Here is a 19,519-nt window from a genome sequence, read left to right on the forward strand (position 1 = left end):
GTTGAGGAGAAAAGGGAGTACATGTATCTGCTTGCATTTGCAGTCTCCACTAGTGCAGTTCCATTACTAGAAAGCCAAAGACAGGTATCTGAAATATACAAGTGTTGGGTCCATGTGTTTTTTAGATAGCACAGCATCTTTCTTATGTACAACCTAAAGAGAAGAAGCATGAGAAAAAATAGATGCTGTGAACCCCAGAAGCATGAGAAACTCGCTAGCTAAAGTCTGAGACTGATCTAAGAAACTCAGGAAGGCTTCCAGATAAAATTCCACCGGCATGAAAATCTTTTGCTGTGGAGTGTGTATAAGACACCCTAAAAGACAGTCTGGTGTAAAAAGGTCAAGGAGGATTCCTGAATGTTTATCTGGAATCCCAGACTGGTCAAAAGCATTGAAACCCATGTTAAGGAATAGCAACATCTGGGAGAAGACTTTACAAAGATAAACAAGTCATTCCAATAAGGCAGAAACAGTGAGTGCCATTCAGCCTACTATAAGCTAAGGCTGGAACTAAAACATTGCAAACACTCTTGAAGTGGCAAATAACCCAAAGGGTCATACAGAATCACTAAAACAGGAAGTTAATAATTAAAACTGGTCTCAAAGAAGGCTCCTTCTTTAGTACCAGAAGTGATCTGGAATAGAATGCGTTTGCCTCTTATAAATGTCACTGGTTCTATGACTCCTAGGGTGAGCAAAGCTGAAGAGCCTGATGAAAAAATTTTGTTTGGTTTGGAGGCAGGGAAGGAATTCCCCCAAAAGGAGTTTTTTGTATCCAGTGACAACTGTATCCCTCCTGAACCACCTTTAACACCTAAGAACCTGTCACAGTCATGGGGAATGAACAGCCAGTTATGGGGACAGGTTTTAAGAGATTAAGGCAAGCGAGGGGAAGAGGCATAACAGCACAGCTGTTCGAAGTTGAATACTGTCCCTTTATTGGAAAAGTTCCTGTTTGTTACTGTTCCCTTCCGGACATCTGTAGCTGGATCTGAGAAATTTGTAACAAAGGTTGGGGGGAGGTGAAACATCCTAGAAACTCCCTAAACTAATTTTCCTTTCTCATCAAATTGATGGTGGACTTGAGTAGCAAATGGGCCAAATAAAAACTTTTTCTGTAAATCCGAATTCAAAAATGTAGACTTCTTTTCAACAGTAAAGTTCTGAATTTGTACTTAGGCATGCCTGCTCAAACAGTAGCAGAGGCAGATGCCCTACACACAGTATCTGCACAGTCATAAATACCTTTAAAGCCTGTTTAGATATTAAAGACATGTCAAAATCAAGAAAATACAGATAGGCATGTACTTCCAAATAAGGGACTGATAGTTAGTTTATATGCACAAGCTGAACAATAAAAAACTGTAACATCAAATCTGTATGAAAACCTTCCCCTCTATATGCACACAGGGGAAGGAATTAAAGAGAGAAAATAAGTGCTTGTTAGTTCAGGAAACTTTGTAAAGCCTATCTGCTTCCATGGGGACTAAAAATTGTGAATCAAGATTATTGCAAGCAATGTAATATGCTTCCTCCAATGCTGGCACTTAGAGGAGAAAATGGTGCATAATGAGAAAAAACACTTACAGCATGTTATAAAATTTCCTCAGTATAGTGAGAAGAACCATTAGTTCCCAAAAAAAAAACATCCCATTGATCTTGGCAGCAATTAGGAGAAAGAAATTACCTCACAAGGAGGTTTGGAGACCTGTTTTCCTCAGGGGTATATCAAGTGACCTGCTAAGTGGTATCGAAGGCTGTTTACCAGGACTAAGTGTCTGTAACAATTTCTTATGTAAGGTAAGAAAATCAGGTTTACCTATAGATAGCATGTCTTCAGGTATATAGTGTTTAACCCTGTGTTTTATCTTAACAGCTATCTTTTGACACCAACTAGTAGAGGAATATGTGTCCCAATAAGAGGTCATTACCCCTGGATGCATCCAGTAGCATCCTCTGGTAAAATTCCATATCCCAATAAAGATGGCACTAGTATACCCAGTCCAGACAGTGGAACAGCCAAGGAGGATGTGGTTGACTCCAGGTTCATGGTGGCCTAAAGGAGCATGCCAAAGGACACTTGAGAGGTAAATGAGTAGTTTGGGAAGCAACAAATGGTCACCACAGATTTACTCACCATTGTCTTGGCTCCACACTGAGCCTATTTAGTTGGCAGCAGCTTTCAGGTAAGTTTTCTTTTCTTTCTTGGAACTGCAGAAGTCAGGCATGCTGTAGCAGGGTAAGCATTGATGCTGTGACAGAAGAGGATGCTTTAGATTGCTGAAACAACCCAGCAGAAGGTAAGTTATCAAAACTCTACACAAGTAGCAGACTTTCACTTACCCCTAAAGAGTAAAGTCCCCCAAACACAGTACTGCACAAGCAATACATTAAAATCCTGTCAAAAAACTTTAAAAGTAGTATTAGCCTGGCAGATATAAAGGGCAGGTAAATGGTCAGACCAGGACTACAAGCAATGTAAGCCATGTAAAAGTATAAGCTGTACACTAAAGTCCTGTCAGAACCTCTTAGAAGTAAAATTAGTTTGATAGAAATAAATGTCAGGTATGTTGTCACAGCATTAACATAAACACTACATGCCTTGTAAATGCACAAGCAGTACACTAAAATGTTGTCAGAATCCTTTAGAAGAAAAATTAGTCTGACAGCAAAAATGGTAGGTAAGTTGTCACAGCATTAACACAAACACTACATGCCATGTAAATGTGCAAACAGCACTAAAATCCTGCCAGAACCTCTTTAGATGTTTCTGACAGTATAAATGGTATGCAAGTTGTCACAGAGTGTACACAAGCAATGCATGCCCTTTTGTCATCCCAACTCAAATGAAACACTGCCCTGCATTTAAAGTTTTGCAAAAAAAAATTAAAAAGGTTGCATAAGCAGTGCATTTCTGTATCAAATAAGCCCCTACACTAGCTGAAGCTCAGTCGCCTTCCCAGAAGAAAACAGATGGTAGTTAAGAAATATGGTTTGCTATCACGATCTTGAAGCCCACAGTCTTGAAACCCATAATCCACAGACCATAATATTGAAATACCAAAATGCTGAAGACACAGTACTAAATTCCTGGACTTGCACTCATTCCTGGGTCCACACCCTTACACCCCTTCAGGATCTATGTTAACATTTGCTTCTGCGTGGTAGGGCAATTAGGTATTCAAGATTTTTTTTTACTTTGTGGGTTTTAGCATTTTGGTCATTTGAAATTATGGTCTTAGTATTATGGATTTTCAAACTGTGGGCTTCAAGATTGTGACAGTAAATGAAGAAATACTGGGTTTCATACAGATACCATAACATATATGCACATTAACAGTAAAGAAAAAATAGCTTTTCTATTTTTTACACACAGATACCCTTTTTTACACCCTCCCACACACACACATACACACACACACACACACACACACATAAATATATATATATATATATATATATATATATATATATATATATATATATATATATATATATATATATATATATATATATATATATACACACATACACATATATACACACATACACATATATACACACATATACACACATATACACACACCACACATACACACACACACACACACACACACACACACACACACACTGAGCTGCCAAGTGCTCCTAATTATGCAGAACACTTCGCATTTGACCATAAACAAACCTGCTGTTCTGCACTGAACAGCATTGGCTGTGCTGCACAGTTTTTGATTGGCTCATTTACTGCAATTGCAACCAATCACCATATATGAACCAATCAAGTAACTATTCCTTTGGACGGCAGCCAATGTGAGCTCCCAAATACATGACCAATTGTGTACTGGTAATGGTTTTCATGCCAGTACAATGCCTTCAAAAAGGCCTTCAGATTGGAGAAAATTTACCTTGGATCAGCATGAGTTTGAGGAAGGAAGAAAGATGTTTGTGCCGTGGATCATTGTGTCAGTCATAGAGGAAGCCAGGAAGAATTCACTAAATCCGATTTGAGACATACAACCGAAAGATGAGAAAACACCGAACAGGAGTCTGCAGTGCTTCAGGGATTCAGGGACTGAGATCAGCAGATCTCCATACAAAAAGCTGAGATTTGTTTTGCTGTACAGTGCTGCTGCTGCTGATTGCACTTCCTTTGGATTGGATTATTTCTTTCTGAATTTTGTTGTGGACTAACCTCCAGAGTTAAGTGTTTTAAATGTAGGTTGTAATGTCTCTCTGACCTGTACTGATTATTTCTGGCTTTGTACCTGATTTGTCACATTATTTAAAATGTACCCCTATTCTTTGTCCTTTGTACCCCAACGATATTAGCTTTGTCTAGATTTATGGTGCTAACAGGTTGCACAGTAAGTTAATAGTAGTTTAATTGTTTGACTCTGTTGTTTTCTGATTACGTCTGGATTTGTCCCTGATCTGTGGCATTCCTCAGCCAGATTTTTGTAGTGTCTATATTTTTGGTCTGTTGCTCATAAAACATCTGGTTTTCTGGCAAATCATGATCTGAGGATTAAAGTCACTAGATAATGACAGGCATTTGAGTTTCAGACTTCATATCCTTCAGAAAATGCATGCACAAAAATCCTGTTCTAGCAGCTTTCCATGTTTATAAGAGCAATATTTAAAATGTATCCCTATTTTGGGCCTCTGTCCCTGAAATATATTAGGATTTGTGCAGATATCTTGTCCTAACAGGTTGAGAGGTAGGGTGTTTTTATTTGCTTGTCAACCCCTGCTATTATGGGCATGTATTTTAGTAGAAAATATCATGCTTTTGTTTTTATTTGTCTTGTCAGATATTCGTACCACATGGATGTTTTCATCAGAATATATATATATATATATATATATATATATATATATATATATATATATATATATATATATATATGGGTCTATCTGAAAACACCAACACGCAAAAACACAGACAACGAGATAACCGACATTACAAAACCGGAAGTTCAAAAACACGAAACATCACATGCCCGACAAACCACAATCCCGACAATCAACAAAACAAAACAAATACCTTTTCCATAAAACGCACACACACAATACAGGCACACCAAAAACCTTACAAACCTACACTAAACCTTACATACACAACTATCTATGCACTAACCTTAACCCATACCTTAACCCTAAGGTCTGTCAATATCGCACACTCAACTAACCCGCGCCCTAACCCTAACTCACTTAACCCGCCCCTAACCCTAAAGTCTGTCACTATCGCACACTTACCTTACCCGCACCCTGACCCTAACGTCCGTCACTATCACACACTTACCTTAACATGTCAGTGTTATCAACGTCGGGATTTTCAATCATCTGTCATCTCCGTTGTTGATCTTCCGGTGTTGGTTATCTCGTTGTCGGCATTGTCAGCGTTCGGTGTTTTCAGGTAGACCTATATATATATATATATATATATATATATATATATATATATATATATATATATATACACATACATACACACGTGTGTGTATTTGTTGCAGTGTACAGGCATGCTAGTTGTTATTTGTATGAAAGGCATTTCAGAAAAAGTAGTTGTTAAAGGTATCCGGTTTTGTTTTGCAATAGAACTTCAATTTGAGTGTGTTTACTGTGTTTTCATAATGCCAAGACTTAGAATTGCTCAAGGAAAACTCATGTTGTGTATTGTTTGCATTCTCACACTCAGCAGTGCAATAGACTTACATGTTGGAAAAGGGCAGTTAGTATGTTTTATTTTTATTTTAAGTGCGACAAAGATTTTTAGCGAACTTAAAGCAGTCATCATGCTGTGCTTGCTGTCATTTGTCCGTTGTAAATAATATTTATGAAAATTTTTATTTCTTTTTTTCTGAAAAAAGAGGTGGTAGAAAATAAGGTGGGCACTGAGGGATCAGAAAGGGACTAAGGATATGACCTAGGCTGGTCAGTGGTTCCCTAGACTGTAAACATGGTAAGTACTTATAAACCTAGAAGATGCTACCAAATTTGCAATGCCTGAATTCTTTTGGTCTGGCAGTTGGTGCACAGGGTTAAGACTATGAGCTGTACTTCTTGTAGTATACTTGGGTGTCATATGACGTGACGTTATATTGTTTCCTTCTTTGTGCATTGCCTAGTCCCTGCTGTTGACTCCAGTGTTATCTCTGTTCCCTTAACTCCCTCCTAAAACTGATGATGTTTGCAGATAAGGTGATGAATTATAACCTTGTTTAGATTCTGTTGCTCCATTAGTGTCTGAAGTATTCAGGTGTATAGGGCATTTAGAGACAACTACCTCTGGGAATGTTTGGGGTTATCAAATTGTAGTAGAGAATCATCAGACAACCTGTGTAGAACATTCTACAGGAATGAGAAGTGTACTAATTGGTTCCATGAGAGAGCAGCTGATGCATGGAATAGACTACTAAATTACATTAAAGGAAGTAGTTATTTTTAAGAAAGCCTGGACACTTATTATGGGAACAAGTGTTTTGGTATATTGGCAGGCTAGAAGGGCATTAATGCCCATGCTTGAAATATTTGTATGTAAGTGCCTCTGTCCCTGATTATTTATGATTTGCTGCTGATTTGTTGAGCTGTGCACTAGACAAGAATTGAAATTATAACCTTGTTTCAGAAAGTGTTTATTAATTCCCCTTCTCTATTCCGTTAATGTCTCAAGTTTTAGTAATACTTTGTGTCTCTGATTGTACCTGATTATTTCTAGGTTTGTGCCTGAGAGAGAGGAGGCAAACAGGTCTACTTGAGGAACTCTGCACAGATGGCTCAAATCTCAGAAGATTTCCTGATTTATTTTCCACCTGCGAGGGTCTGCCCTTGTCCTGCTTAGCTTGCCTGCCACACAGTTTTGCTCTGATGGAATGTAGGATGCCAGTAGAGTGAGATTGTATTGTGACACTGTATCCCAAGCTAACATGGCTAGTCTGCAGGGGGTACTACCTGGCTCCCCCTTGCTTATTGATATACAACATGACTCTGGTATTGTCTGTAACAACTTTAAGGCACCCTGGTGACCAAAGATGATTCAGAGAGTTGAGCGCCTTGATAACAAGCACATCTTTTATATTTATGTGCTTGCATCTGTCTTTGGTGTCCCACACATCTTGCACATTTATCCCTCCTGAAACTGCACCCCAAGCAAAGTGCAAGGCATCAGTGCAGACTGACTGCTTTGGAACTGGGAAGGAAAGGGAAGAAGGGGAGATCTGGATTTAGGGTCATCTCTTGTTTCCACCAAGTGATTTCTCTCTTGACAAATCCCAGCACTGTGATCTGAAATGACAAGGGGTGTTGGTGCTGGAACTGAAGAGACTTCCGATGCCACTGTAACTTTCACATGAGGAGTCTTGCCAGTAGTATCATGAGAATCATGGAAGCCATGAGACCCAAAATCCTGCGGTATTTCCTCTCCCAGTGACTGAACTCTGAGTGGAAAACCTTGGAAATAGATGTAGATAAAGATCTATTTTTCCTGTGGAAGGAAAGCTTTTTAACTATAGTGTCTACTTGACATGCCAGAAACACAAACTAGTGAAGAGGAGTAAAAAAAAAAAGATTTCTGAATTCTCTCATGGAATCCCAGCTTGTGTAAGAGATCTCTCACTCAAAAGAGAGATTCCTGACACTTTGAAAAAGACTAGACTCTGAAAAGATAAGCAAGCCATTTAAATATGGAAAAATGTGGATAGCCTCTAGCCTGCAATGTGCTATAAATGGAGTTAGACAGTTTGTGAACACTCAGTGCAGTGGATAGTCCAAAGGGTAAGGCACAGAACTGGTAATGTGATGCAAACACACAAAACCTTTAGAAACGTCTGAAGCCTGGACAATTATGAATGCAATGAAATGCATCTTTTAAAGCTAGTGTATCTAGGAAGTTTGAATAAGGAGGAAGAGGTAACAGATTGTGAAGTGACCCCATTTTGGATTTGGGCAGCATCACAAACAGGTTTAGGAAAAAAAGATCCACAACTTGTCTGCAAGCATTTTCTTTTTCTTTGGCACTAAAAACATCCTTGAATAAAACTCCTTTCCAACCTGGGAAGGGTAAACTTGTTCTATCAATCTCTGGGACAGTATGTGATGAAGGAGAAATGAAACAAAAGAGTCTGGTCTGGAGGATGAGGAATTACCCATGGAAAGGAGGAATTTCTTGCTACTGCCATCTGTAACCTTGACAAATGATGCTCAGAACCCATTTGTCTGAAACTATGTCTTGCCAAAGAGAAGAGAGGAGATTCAGACTTTCTACAAAGGAAATGAGGCTGCTGGGGGTGGGGATAAAAAAATATTATACCATGAGCCCCCCAAAACGTGCACGCTGATTGGCCAGTGTGCCCGTTGTAAATCGAGTTATACTAATGGAAAAAGGTCCGGTCGCCCGGACTTTTTTCCATTAGTATAACTCGTTTTTTTTAAAACACTGTCTCGCTATGTTAAATGGGTTTAACATAGCGAGACAGCTTTAAAATAAGCAACGGAGATCTCCGTTGCTTATTTTAAAGCTGTCTCGCATGTTAAACCCATTTAACATAGCGAGACAGTGTTAAAAGCAATGGAGAAAGCAAGATCTCCGTTGCTTTTAGTGTCTCGCTATGTTAAATGAGTTTAACATAGCGAGACAGTTTAAAATAAGCAACAGAGATGTCCGTTGCTTATTTTAAAACTGTCTCGCTATGTTAAACTCATTTAACATAGCGAGACACTAAAAAAGCAACAGAGATCTTGCTTTCTCCGTTGCTTTGCACAACTCTGATGTACTGCGCAGGCGCAGTACATCAGAACTGCCGGATGCCAGACATCTGCGGAAGGGCAGTAAACAGGCATTATACTATGCCATTATTTAAGAAAAGTAACAGTTTCTTTTCTTAAATAATGTCATGATAATAGCAATAACCCACGCCTGGGTGTGGGTAATGCTAAATTACCCACGGTTGGCTTTGTTTGGTCTCGGGCCTCGGGACCAAACTACGCCAACCGTGGGTAAATTTAGCATTACCCACACCCAGGCGTGGGTTATTGCTATAGTAATTCTGATTTACTGGACTGTCATTGGTTTTTGGAGTTTCCAGAATTCTTCTTGGAACCTCCTTACCAGTTCTTTTTAAAAGTCTGTTTACCTGCATTTTGTTGAAACAGGTTATTTTGTTTCTTACTAAAACTGGATAGAGAGTTAGAGAATCCCTTAGAAAATTTGGAAAAAAGGAGGACTAAAATATCTTACCGATTCGCTGTATCACTTTACCCCTTTCATCACACTTTTTGGTCACCTCTTCAGCAAAGAGGCCAAAAAAACGAAATCTCTATCCAAAGGAGAATTTAAAATCTCAATTTAGCATCATCTAGGAGATTCTGGGAATGCAGGAAGGCAAACCTCCTCAAAACAGTAGCAGTAGCCATAGCCCTTAAAGGAGCATTAGCTGCATCATACACACACTGTATACAATGAATAGTGGCGTGAAAAACTGAAGAAATTGAATTTAGAGCAGATTTTTCCTCACATGAAGAAACTACAGACAAGCATTCCTCATACTTTTGCAATACGTCAGGACAAACTTTAACATGTAAGTCTGACAATTCAGAATTCTGAAAAATCAGAATTGCAGAAACATACACATTTTTCCCATACTTGTCAATAATCTTCTCATCCTTAGAAATAGTAGGACTGGAATTAACTAAGTGTTTGCAGCAAAATGTTTAACTAAAGCTATAGCTGCTGGATCAGGTTTGGGAAGAGTATATAAAAATTAAAAGAGTGAGGTACTTTATACATCCAATCTGTTTTTTTTATGAGCAGCTAGCTGTCAGGAAAATAGCAGACAATAACACATCCATCCTCCAAAGCTGACAGATTTGGAGGAATGGGAGCAGGTTCGGGAAATTACTTCAGTAACAGCTCAAAGTATTTTCTTAGGGACTAAGAAACCTCAGTGTTCTCCCACTGAAAACACTGGTTGTTGTTGTTGTTGTGTCTTTCGGCTTTTCCCAGTTAGGGGTCGCCACAGCGGAACTCCGGTCCGCTAATGATTGGCAGTAGATTTTTATGTGTCGACTTGCCGGGCCTGACGCACAACCTTCAACGAAGGTACGCCCTTCACGCATGTCGCCACAGAAGATGCTCTAGCTGAGAATTGAACGGGGCAATGTCTTACTGTGAGGCGACAACGCTACAGCAGCACCACCACTGGTACATTCTATAAATAGTCTCAGAGAATGAGTATACTTCCACAGGCAGAAATAGAAAATCTCCTCTGTGTCTGAATCAGAAATCTGAGGAGAAAACCCTGAATCTATCCCTTCATCTTCCTGTCCAGATTCAGAATCTTGAATCTCTTTTACAAGAAACTACTTTACAAGAAGGATGAATAGCCTGAATTAAACCTTGAGTCAGACACAGTAAACTACTCCCATCTAAGGAAATTTGAGGAGGAGTAGATACAGGTTTAGTTTTCTGTTTCTTTTTAACAAGAAAAATGGGACCAAGAGTGTTAGTAATGACAGCAGCAGGTTCCACAGGGATGGGCACAACATTCTGACAAAAGATGGAAGCCTTCTCTGTTTCCTCTAACAGGACTAACAAGAGTGGCTCTCCTTTGCTCACTGAGGGGACTAGAAAGCTGTAAAGAACATGGCAATCCCCCAGTCCATAGTGGCGGTAGGTGATACACCAGAGGGATCTTGGGTAAAAGATAAGTGGTCTGAGGTACAGCTGATGGCCACAGCAGAATCACCCACCTATGGCTGAGGCAAATTGCTAGCCTGTTATGATTGCAAAGGCTGTTTGCTTGATTTTTTTCTTTTTGTGGCTGGAAGAAGGACTAGTGAGAGACAGCATATTGTTCCATGGTCAGGCTGAAAATGGTGCCTCTTTCCCAGTGAAAGCAAGCAGCAAATGTCACTAAAAATAAGAAGTCTTTAAAAATCATTTTTACCAGTCAAACATAGACTAAAGCACTTAAAACACTTTGTCAGACCCTCAAAGTAAAATAAACAAAATTTCTCCACAGAAAAAATGGTTTTCAGTTACTTTTAGACTGACCAGAAAAAAGAGCACCCCTGTTTAAAAGAACAGTACAGTCTCATTACAGTCTGCTAAAACACAAATTCCTAGCAAAGTAGCTTTCATGAAGAAGAAAGTATCAGTAATAAACAAAATTAGTAAACTGGATTTTTTCCTCAGAGAACTTATCTGTCCAGCAAAGGAGCAGCCAACTGACTATCAATCAATGAAAGCCTCACAGAAGTGTAGCCTTCAGTGACAGTAAAACTCTGAAGGACATGGCACCCAAACTCATCTTGTAATCAGTTCAACTTGACCTGCCTGACAGATTGGATATGTGGAAGGTGCCCTAAAGCTTTTGAAGCTGGTGGTCTGTTATATGCTTGGCAGGATATAACTCATATAGCTTAGGCTACTACAGCAGTGATTAATATGGTGAACATCCACTGCTGCCTGGCCAGAAGGGGATCACTACAATGATCTTAGTGAATTCCTTCTGAATATTCAGAAGTACCCCCAGATATCAATGGAAAGGGTAAAAAAGCATACAGGAACAATTCTACCCAAGGTAAAAAAAAGGCATCTCTCTTCCAGGCCTTCTTGCATGAAGTCCTGGAGCAGACTCTATCCAGTTAGTTATTCAGAGAGGAAGCAAACATGTCTACTTGAGGATTTTCACATAGATGGATCAAATCTTGGAAGGCCCCTAGTCTAGTTTCCATTTGTGAGGGTCTGCCCTTGTTCTGCTCAGCTAATGTGCCACACAATTTTGCTCAGATGGAACGCAGGATCCCTTTAGATTGAGACTGCACTGTGAAGCGATATCACAAGCTAATATGACTAGTCTGCTAAGGAGGTACATCTGAATTCCCCTTGCCTGTTGATTTACAACATGACTGTGGTATTGTCTGTGACAACTTGAAGAGGTCCTTGGGACCAAAGATGATTCATAGAGTTGAGTGCCTTGATCAGTGCAAACAACTCTTTTATATTTATGAGTTTGCATCTGTCCTTGGTTTCTGCACACCTTGCACTTTTAGCCTCCCTGACACCACAACCCAAGCAAAGTCCAAGGCATCTATGGTGAGTGACTGCTGTGGAATAGGGAGGGAAAAGAAGAGACACATATTAAGGAAATTTACTGTCTCCACCAAATGATTTCCCTTCGGACAAACCCCAGCACTTGGATTTGAAAAACAAAGGATGTTGGTGCTGGGACCAAAGAGACTTCAGATACCATTGTATTTTTCTCATGTGGAGTCTTGCCAGGGGTATTATGAGAATCATACATGCCATGAGACCCAAAATCCTGAGGTATTCCCTCACAGTGACTGAAGGTGGAGTGGAAAACCTTAGAATCAGAGATAGATAAAGATCTTTTTTTCCTGTGGAAGAAAAGCTCTTTGAACTGAGGTGTCTAATGGATGCCGCAGAAACACATTCATGTATGAAGGAAATAAAACAACTTTTGAAAGTTCTCTTGGAATCCCACTTGTGTAAGAGATCTTGCACCCAACTGAGAGATTCCTGACACTTTGAGAAAGATGCTGCAAAGATAAGCAAGTTATCTAAATGTGGAAAAATGTGGATACCCTGTAGCCTGCAATGAGCTATAACTGGTGCTAGAAACTTTGTGAACACTCCTGCTGCAGTGGCTAGTCCAAAGGGTAAGGTAGAGAACTGATACCTTGGGCCGGATTCACGATGGCTTGCACAGAGTCTACGAGTAGAGTAAGACTTCATGCAGCCATCATGTCCGTCGAGCGATCCACAAACAGCCTGTAGGGGCATGTAAGAGAGCTCCTAACATGTCTCCTACACGGAGAGGGCTGTGATATGCAAATTACCTCACTTGCAGCCGAAAGGCATGCAAATGAGGTAAATTTGCGATCCAGGAAGCAGAAACCTGTCTGAGTAGGAGACGTGTTAGCTGCAGAAATGTACTCAGTTGACAACTGAGTACCGTTCTGCAAATAGCACAATGGAGACTTGTCAGCTCCAAATAAAGGTTGCATATGGTTGAGGAAGCATGCCAATGGCCAAATATATGGCCAATGGAAAGTTTCCCTGATGCAAAATTAAAATAAAAATATATATTTTTTTTCGGCGATTTCCAATGTTTAAGCGTAGCGCAGTGCCACGCAAATGGGGGGTGCGCTTTAAAAATCATAAAATAAGGCAATAAAAGCCACAAACATGGAATTTATGAAAATTGTCAAATTTCAATGTAAGGGAATAGCAGGCTGAAGACAACATGGCCACCGAGTAGGGGTTGCTAAGGGGAGAAACCCAGTCTAAGACATGTAACCAAGCATTAGTTGGCAATCCTATGTAAATGAGTGTTAGGATGGTGAATCACACTTTTACATAGCAAATGAGCACAGTCAGTGGAGTGTAGGAGTAGGATATGGGGAGGAACAGAGTAGGAGACAGGTGACATCACAAGGGGGTATGTATGAAAGTAGTGCAGCTCATTGGAGGACAATGGCATCTGTTAGGTGTCAGTTAGACATCATGGAAAGAGGTGTGTCAACAGGTAGGCCAGGGAAAGCCAAGAAATGGAAGGTGTATACTGTGGATAACACCAAAGTTTCTTGCTGAGTGGGTATGCGTGCGTGTGCGCGCCTGTAAACTTGAGTAAGACAGAGTGCGCGCATGGAAGCATGAGTGCGCGCATTTAAACTGGAGTAAGCATGTATAAGGCTGTTTAAAGAGTTGTAAGCACGTTTGCACTGGTGTGCACGCGTTTTAACCTGAATAAGCAAGTTTTAGTCCGTCTAAGCATGTGCGCGCGCTTGTGAGCTGCTGTGAGCGTGTTTGTGCTTGTATGCACGTCGCTCCTCCTGAGGAAACAGAAAGGAAAAATGAAGCACAAGAAATAGCAGGAAGCTACCAGGTGATACTAGTAGAGCTAGCAGGTGAAAACAATCCAAATCAGGCAATAACACAGGCAGAGCACTAGCCTAGCCCAGCACTTAAAACTCTGAAAACAACAGTGCAGTTTGTTTCTCACAAGAGACACTGAAACACTGGAGTATGCTACTAGAAATGAAAACTGAAAAAGCTTCACTCAGACAAAAATGCTAGGGGCTGCCATTGCTGTTATAAGACGACATATGCAACATGCTGAGGGTGGTGACAATGCAAATGCTGCCGGACAACCCACAGTGAGGAGACAGAGAAAAGTGTATAGGCCCAGGGTCATCTACCAGGGGTTACATGAGCTGGAGATAGTGGAGCTCTATAGAGTGGACAGAGACCTCCTGCAGCAAATTGTGGAGCTGTGCAGGCCATGCCTCACACACAGAACCAACAGAGGAGAACCCATCCCAGTGGAAACCAAGGTATGTGTTGGCCTAAGAATACTAGCAACAGATACCTTTCAGAGACCAACTGGTGATATGATGGGGATATCACAGGCATCAGCATCCAGGGTACTGCACCAGTTCCTGGATGCCATGTCAGCACATGTCGGTGATCATGTATATTTCCCCAATTCCCATGAGGTATTGGCCAGCAATATGCGTCTCTTCCAGCAAATAGCAGAATACCCTGAGGTAGTGGGTGCAATAGACTGCACGCATATACACATCAAAGCACCAGCCGGTGAGCTGGATGGGGGCCTACATTAACCGCAAGGGCTTCCCCTCCATCAACTGCCAGGTCATGTGTGATGCCCAGGGCATAATAATGAATGTGTGTGCTGGCTGCCCTGGAAGCTACCATGATTCCCATATCTGGCATCTGGTGCAGCTGTACCAGACATTTGCCAATGAGGACATCCCACATGGTCACTTAGTGGGGGATGCTGGCTATGCACTGGAGCCTGTGCTGATGACACCCATCAGAAATGCACACACACATGAACAAGAACGCCATAATGAGGCACACGCACAAACACAAAATGTAATCGAGCATGTGTTTGGGTTGCTCAAGTCATGGTTCCGGTACCTGGACACATCTGGTGAAGCCTTGCAATACTCACCAACTACATGTACCCAAATTGTCATGGTATGTGCTATGATACATAATATGATCCTGCGAAAACAGCTGCAACAGGACCAGCATAGGCCTGGGTGCCAAGGCCATCACAGGCAGAGCGTGACTCGGAGGAGGAACAACCTGAGCCTGCCCCAGTAGGCAGACGGAGGCATGCCCAGTATGCCTTGGCCTTGGCAAAGAGGCAATGCATAGCACATACACTGGCTCAGTAGGAACCCTGGAAATGATACCTCTCTCTGACTCGTACATATAGTAAAAGAGATGCCTAACTTGACACCACCTGTTGCCAAACATGTATAGGGAGTGCAGTATGTGCATCCGACATAGGCAGCCCTGCAGCACCACCTGAGGCATGATTGCCATGTGTTAAGCAATGTAAGGTAGTGCTAAACAGCATTTACCACCATGTTTTATATGCAAACTTGATGACCTTCAGTAGCATCCTACCCTCACCAAAACATGAGGCCACAGTATGAAGACAAGATGATCAATTACAACAATTGGCTTAAGTATTGGTGACAGTGAAAAGGGAATCAATGCCTGTCAGCCTGGGATGAGATGCTCGACAAGACATGATGCTTTGCTGCGATGGATTTCACCTATCACCTGTGGCCTATTAGATATTGCCAAAGGCTCTTTTCACCCCATAGTGCTTTTTCTAGGTAAGGCTCAAAACAGAAACCCACCTCCATAGGTATCACAAGGGATAATAAAGTATAAGTAATGCTACTCAATGCCAGAAGTCTAAACTGCAAGATGCACGCACTCCAAATAGTCCTCAGCATGGAGAATGTTGATATCTGTGCAGTAACAGAAACCTGGTTCAAGGCTCCCAAGAGCACCCTAGCATTCACAGATACACCTCATACCATGCTTTACAGCTGCAAAACATGGAACAAACTACAAAAGGAGGGTGAGTATCAATATTTGTCAAAGATACCCACACCCCCAGGTTGGTGGCACAGCATGAAGCATCAGAGTCTACCCATGTGTAACCAACAGTGGGTAAAACTGCCTTCCAGTTCATAGCCTGCTATAGACCACCCTCCTAAACCCAGGAACCACACTTGGCCGACTGGAGAACACATGAAAATATGAAGATCTCCCCAAACACCATTATATTGGGTGGCTTCAACTACCCAAACATACACTGGGAGCATTACCCTAGCTCCAACACCCTAGGCCAAAGGTTCCCAGAATTTATAAACCAAAATGCTATGGAACAACTTGCTATCACTCCCACAAGAGGGGAAAACAAACTGGACCTGAGCATCACCAACATGGGGACTCTATGCCCAGGACCAGAAGTGTATCCCTCACTGGTACGATCACACCAGATAGTAATCTCACTGGATATTCACATCTCCACCCCAGCCCATGGCCAGAAAACCACAGTGAAAAATGTTCACTAAAGCATGTCACACACCTCAAAACTGAGGTGGAATCCTTCACAGCCTCTGTGTCTGTGGAAAATATGGCCCAGACCTCATAACCCTTTATAAACACATTCTATGAACACCGTCAGGAATGCATGGATCATGCAATCCCAAATAAAACCAAGACCCAGTCCTCCAAAGGCAGGTATCCTGTTTGGTGGACCCCAGCCATAAACAAACCATACAATACAAGGAGGAAGCTACTATATGATAGATCCAAATCACAAAAAGGGACGCCATCTCTGACCAGTATTACTGAAAAACAATGTCCACACATAAAATTGTCTAAGGCCATTCTGTGAGATAAAAATCGTACAGGACACCAAGGATAATCACAAGGCATTCTTTACTTATTGTAGGAACCTGTGTGGGAATCCCCAGGTATGTTCAGAATTAGTCCAAAATGACAAACAATACAACAAACCCACAGACATTGCCAACATCCAAGCTGACAGGTTCAGTGCAAACTTCTCACCCCCCTCCCCACCAAAAGGGCAAATATCTATCCCAGCAGAGTGCTGGCCCCCTGACATTGCAGATGCACAGGTAACAGCCAGCCTCTCCAAAGCAAAACACACAGCATCAATGGGACCAGACGGTGTCCTGGGCTGTGTCCAACATGAACCCCAAGCAGAATTGAACACACACATAAAAACCACTGTTCAATGTCAGCCTTAACATATGATATGTACCCAAAGAGCAGTGTACAGCAACAGTGGACCCTCTCCACAAAGGTGGTGCCTCAACGGATACTGCAAACAATCGCCCCAGAAGCCTGACTAGGTTGGTCTGCAAAGCTATGGAAAGGATCATCATAGACTTCAGAAATAAACATATTGGGGACACACAGGCACTTGATCCTACCCATTTTGGCTTTGTTAAGGGCAGATCCTGCCTCTTAAACCTGGTTGAGTCATTTGAAACAGTCACCAAGGCCATTGATGAGGGGATGGTGGTCCACACAGCCTACCTGGACCTTGCAAAAGCCTTCCATACAGTACCCCACTTGGTCATCATAGATAAGATCACCAGCTTCAATAGAAACCCCTATGCCACTAGATGGGTTGCAAACTGGCTCAAGGGTAGAACCCACATGGTCTGAAATGCTGGAGCCATGTCAGACCACAACCCAGCTACAAGTGGCATCCCACAAGGCTCAGTCCTGGGACCTTCCTTGTTTGGTATATATTTCTCAGAGGTACAGGCCAACACAGGACAGTTGGTGAACAAGTTTGTAGATGACTGCAAACTGGGCGCCATAATCGACCCTCCAGCTGATACAAGCATCCTACAAAAGGGCCTCATAGAAACAGACAACTGGTGCCAGAGCCATGTCCTCAAGCTAAACACAAAACAGTGTATAGTCCTCCCCTTTGTCAAAAACTAAGTGCCCACAAATTACTACATATGTGGTAACCCATTAAGTATGGAAGATGTGATAAGAGACCTGGGGACCCAAGTCGATAGCAATCTCACATTCAACAACCATGTGGCCAAAGTGTTCTGAGAAACATTTCCTATTGCCCACCTAATCATGAAGGTAATCACATCTATATCAGTGGAGGTCATTGTGCCTCTTAACTCATCCCTCATCAGGCCCATAATTTAGTACAATGCCCCTTGTGGGATGTACCTTTTCAGACACCTGCAGCAGCTGGAAAGACCACAAAAGTACCTCACCAAGAGGATCAAAGGGCTCAAACACATGCCAGTCACTGCCTGGTTAAAGAAACTGCATCTCCACTCAGTGGCATAGTGCCTGCCCAGAGGCGATCTGTGCCAGATGTATAAAGCCATGTCCAACCTGGAATCAATGGACATGCTGCACCTTGGAAAATCAGAATCCCATCAAGCTATGCGCACAAGAGACCTGAACCTTAGAACTGAAATAAATAGGACATGCTGGAGTGACAGATCCATAACCCAGAGGCTCCCCCCACTCTTGAGTAAACTCCCACTCCAGGTTAGCCAGAGTCCCTCATTGACTCTCTTCAAGAGGAATCCTGATGAGTGGATGGAAGATTGTAGGTTTACCCTGGGTATCACTTCTATGTCACTGTTAGCCAGAGGCACAGTATACTAACCATGAAAAATGTAATGGCAAACTCCACTTACAATGTGTGTTGAAAGCCAAACACACTCTGGCTAGGGTTATAAGTGCTCTAGGGCAGATAGCCTAGTATGAACCTATGAACAGAATCACACACACCAAGTAGTACAACTGTGGTCACTGTGGATAAATGTTTGCCAATGTCCACCCAAGTTGGTGAATACACAGCAATGTTGGACAAGCCTGGTTTAAGTACGCCATAGCTGAACAAAACGCAACATGCTCATAGTTGCCCAACTGGCCCTTAACTAGTCTGGTCTGCTCAGTATGAGCATTTACAGCAGTGATGGGACTCAAACCCATGATACTGTGCACCATAATGAAAGTACTGAACCACTACACCATGATAGTATTGCAATGCTTAGCCAGTATGAGAGAATGTTGCCAAGTCCTTGCAAGCTATCCCATGGAAACCCTGCAAGCACAGCATAATCCCTGTTGAGTTATGACACAAATGAGTCTGGCAGTAGGAACACAACATGACTTCCAACACACACAGTATTAATGTCAATATTGGTCATGTTCACACACAACCACAAATGTAGTGGACTTCAGATCACAACACAACAAAGGTCACACTGGGCATGCTCACACACTTGGATAAATGAGACACATGTCAGGCAACAAACCATGGAAAGCCTGAAGTGGGCATGCTCACACACATAGGCCATGTCTGAGTATAGCAGTCAGTCACACATATCTGGCAGTTGTATGTGTTAAGCCAGGAACCTCCCACAATCCAGCAATCCACCCTTTGCACACAGTTAAATGACAACAGACACATATATTAATATACCGGAACCCTGTCATGATCAAAAATGTTACCACATGTTGTTCACAGAAACTGTGAAAGCTATGGCAATAAAGACCTGGGGTGTGTGTATGTCTGCAATTCTTTGTGAAAGGAATGGCCATTTTGAAGACTGGGATAACACACTAAAAGATGTACATTCTTCT

General features: G+C 41.8%; 2 protein-coding genes across 3 annotated transcripts in view; both read right to left on the bottom strand.

The window, feature by feature from the left end:
* The window catches only part of POLD2 (DNA polymerase delta 2, accessory subunit), an 818,333-nt gene that overhangs the window by 322,293 nt on the left and 476,521 nt on the right, over positions 1 to 19,519 (bottom strand). The window lies entirely within an intron of this gene.
* LOC122812006 (alpha-1,4-N-acetylglucosaminyltransferase-like) overlaps positions 1 to 19,519 on the bottom strand; it is a 194,880-nt gene that overhangs the window by 6,807 nt on the left and 168,554 nt on the right. The window lies entirely within an intron of this gene.

Source organism: Protopterus annectens, chromosome 9.part0 (genome assembly GCF_019279795.1).
Source record: "Protopterus annectens isolate FY-2018-M chromosome 9.part0, PAN1.0, whole genome shotgun sequence".
Taxonomy (NCBI): Eukaryota; Metazoa; Chordata; order Ceratodontiformes; family Protopteridae; genus Protopterus; species Protopterus annectens.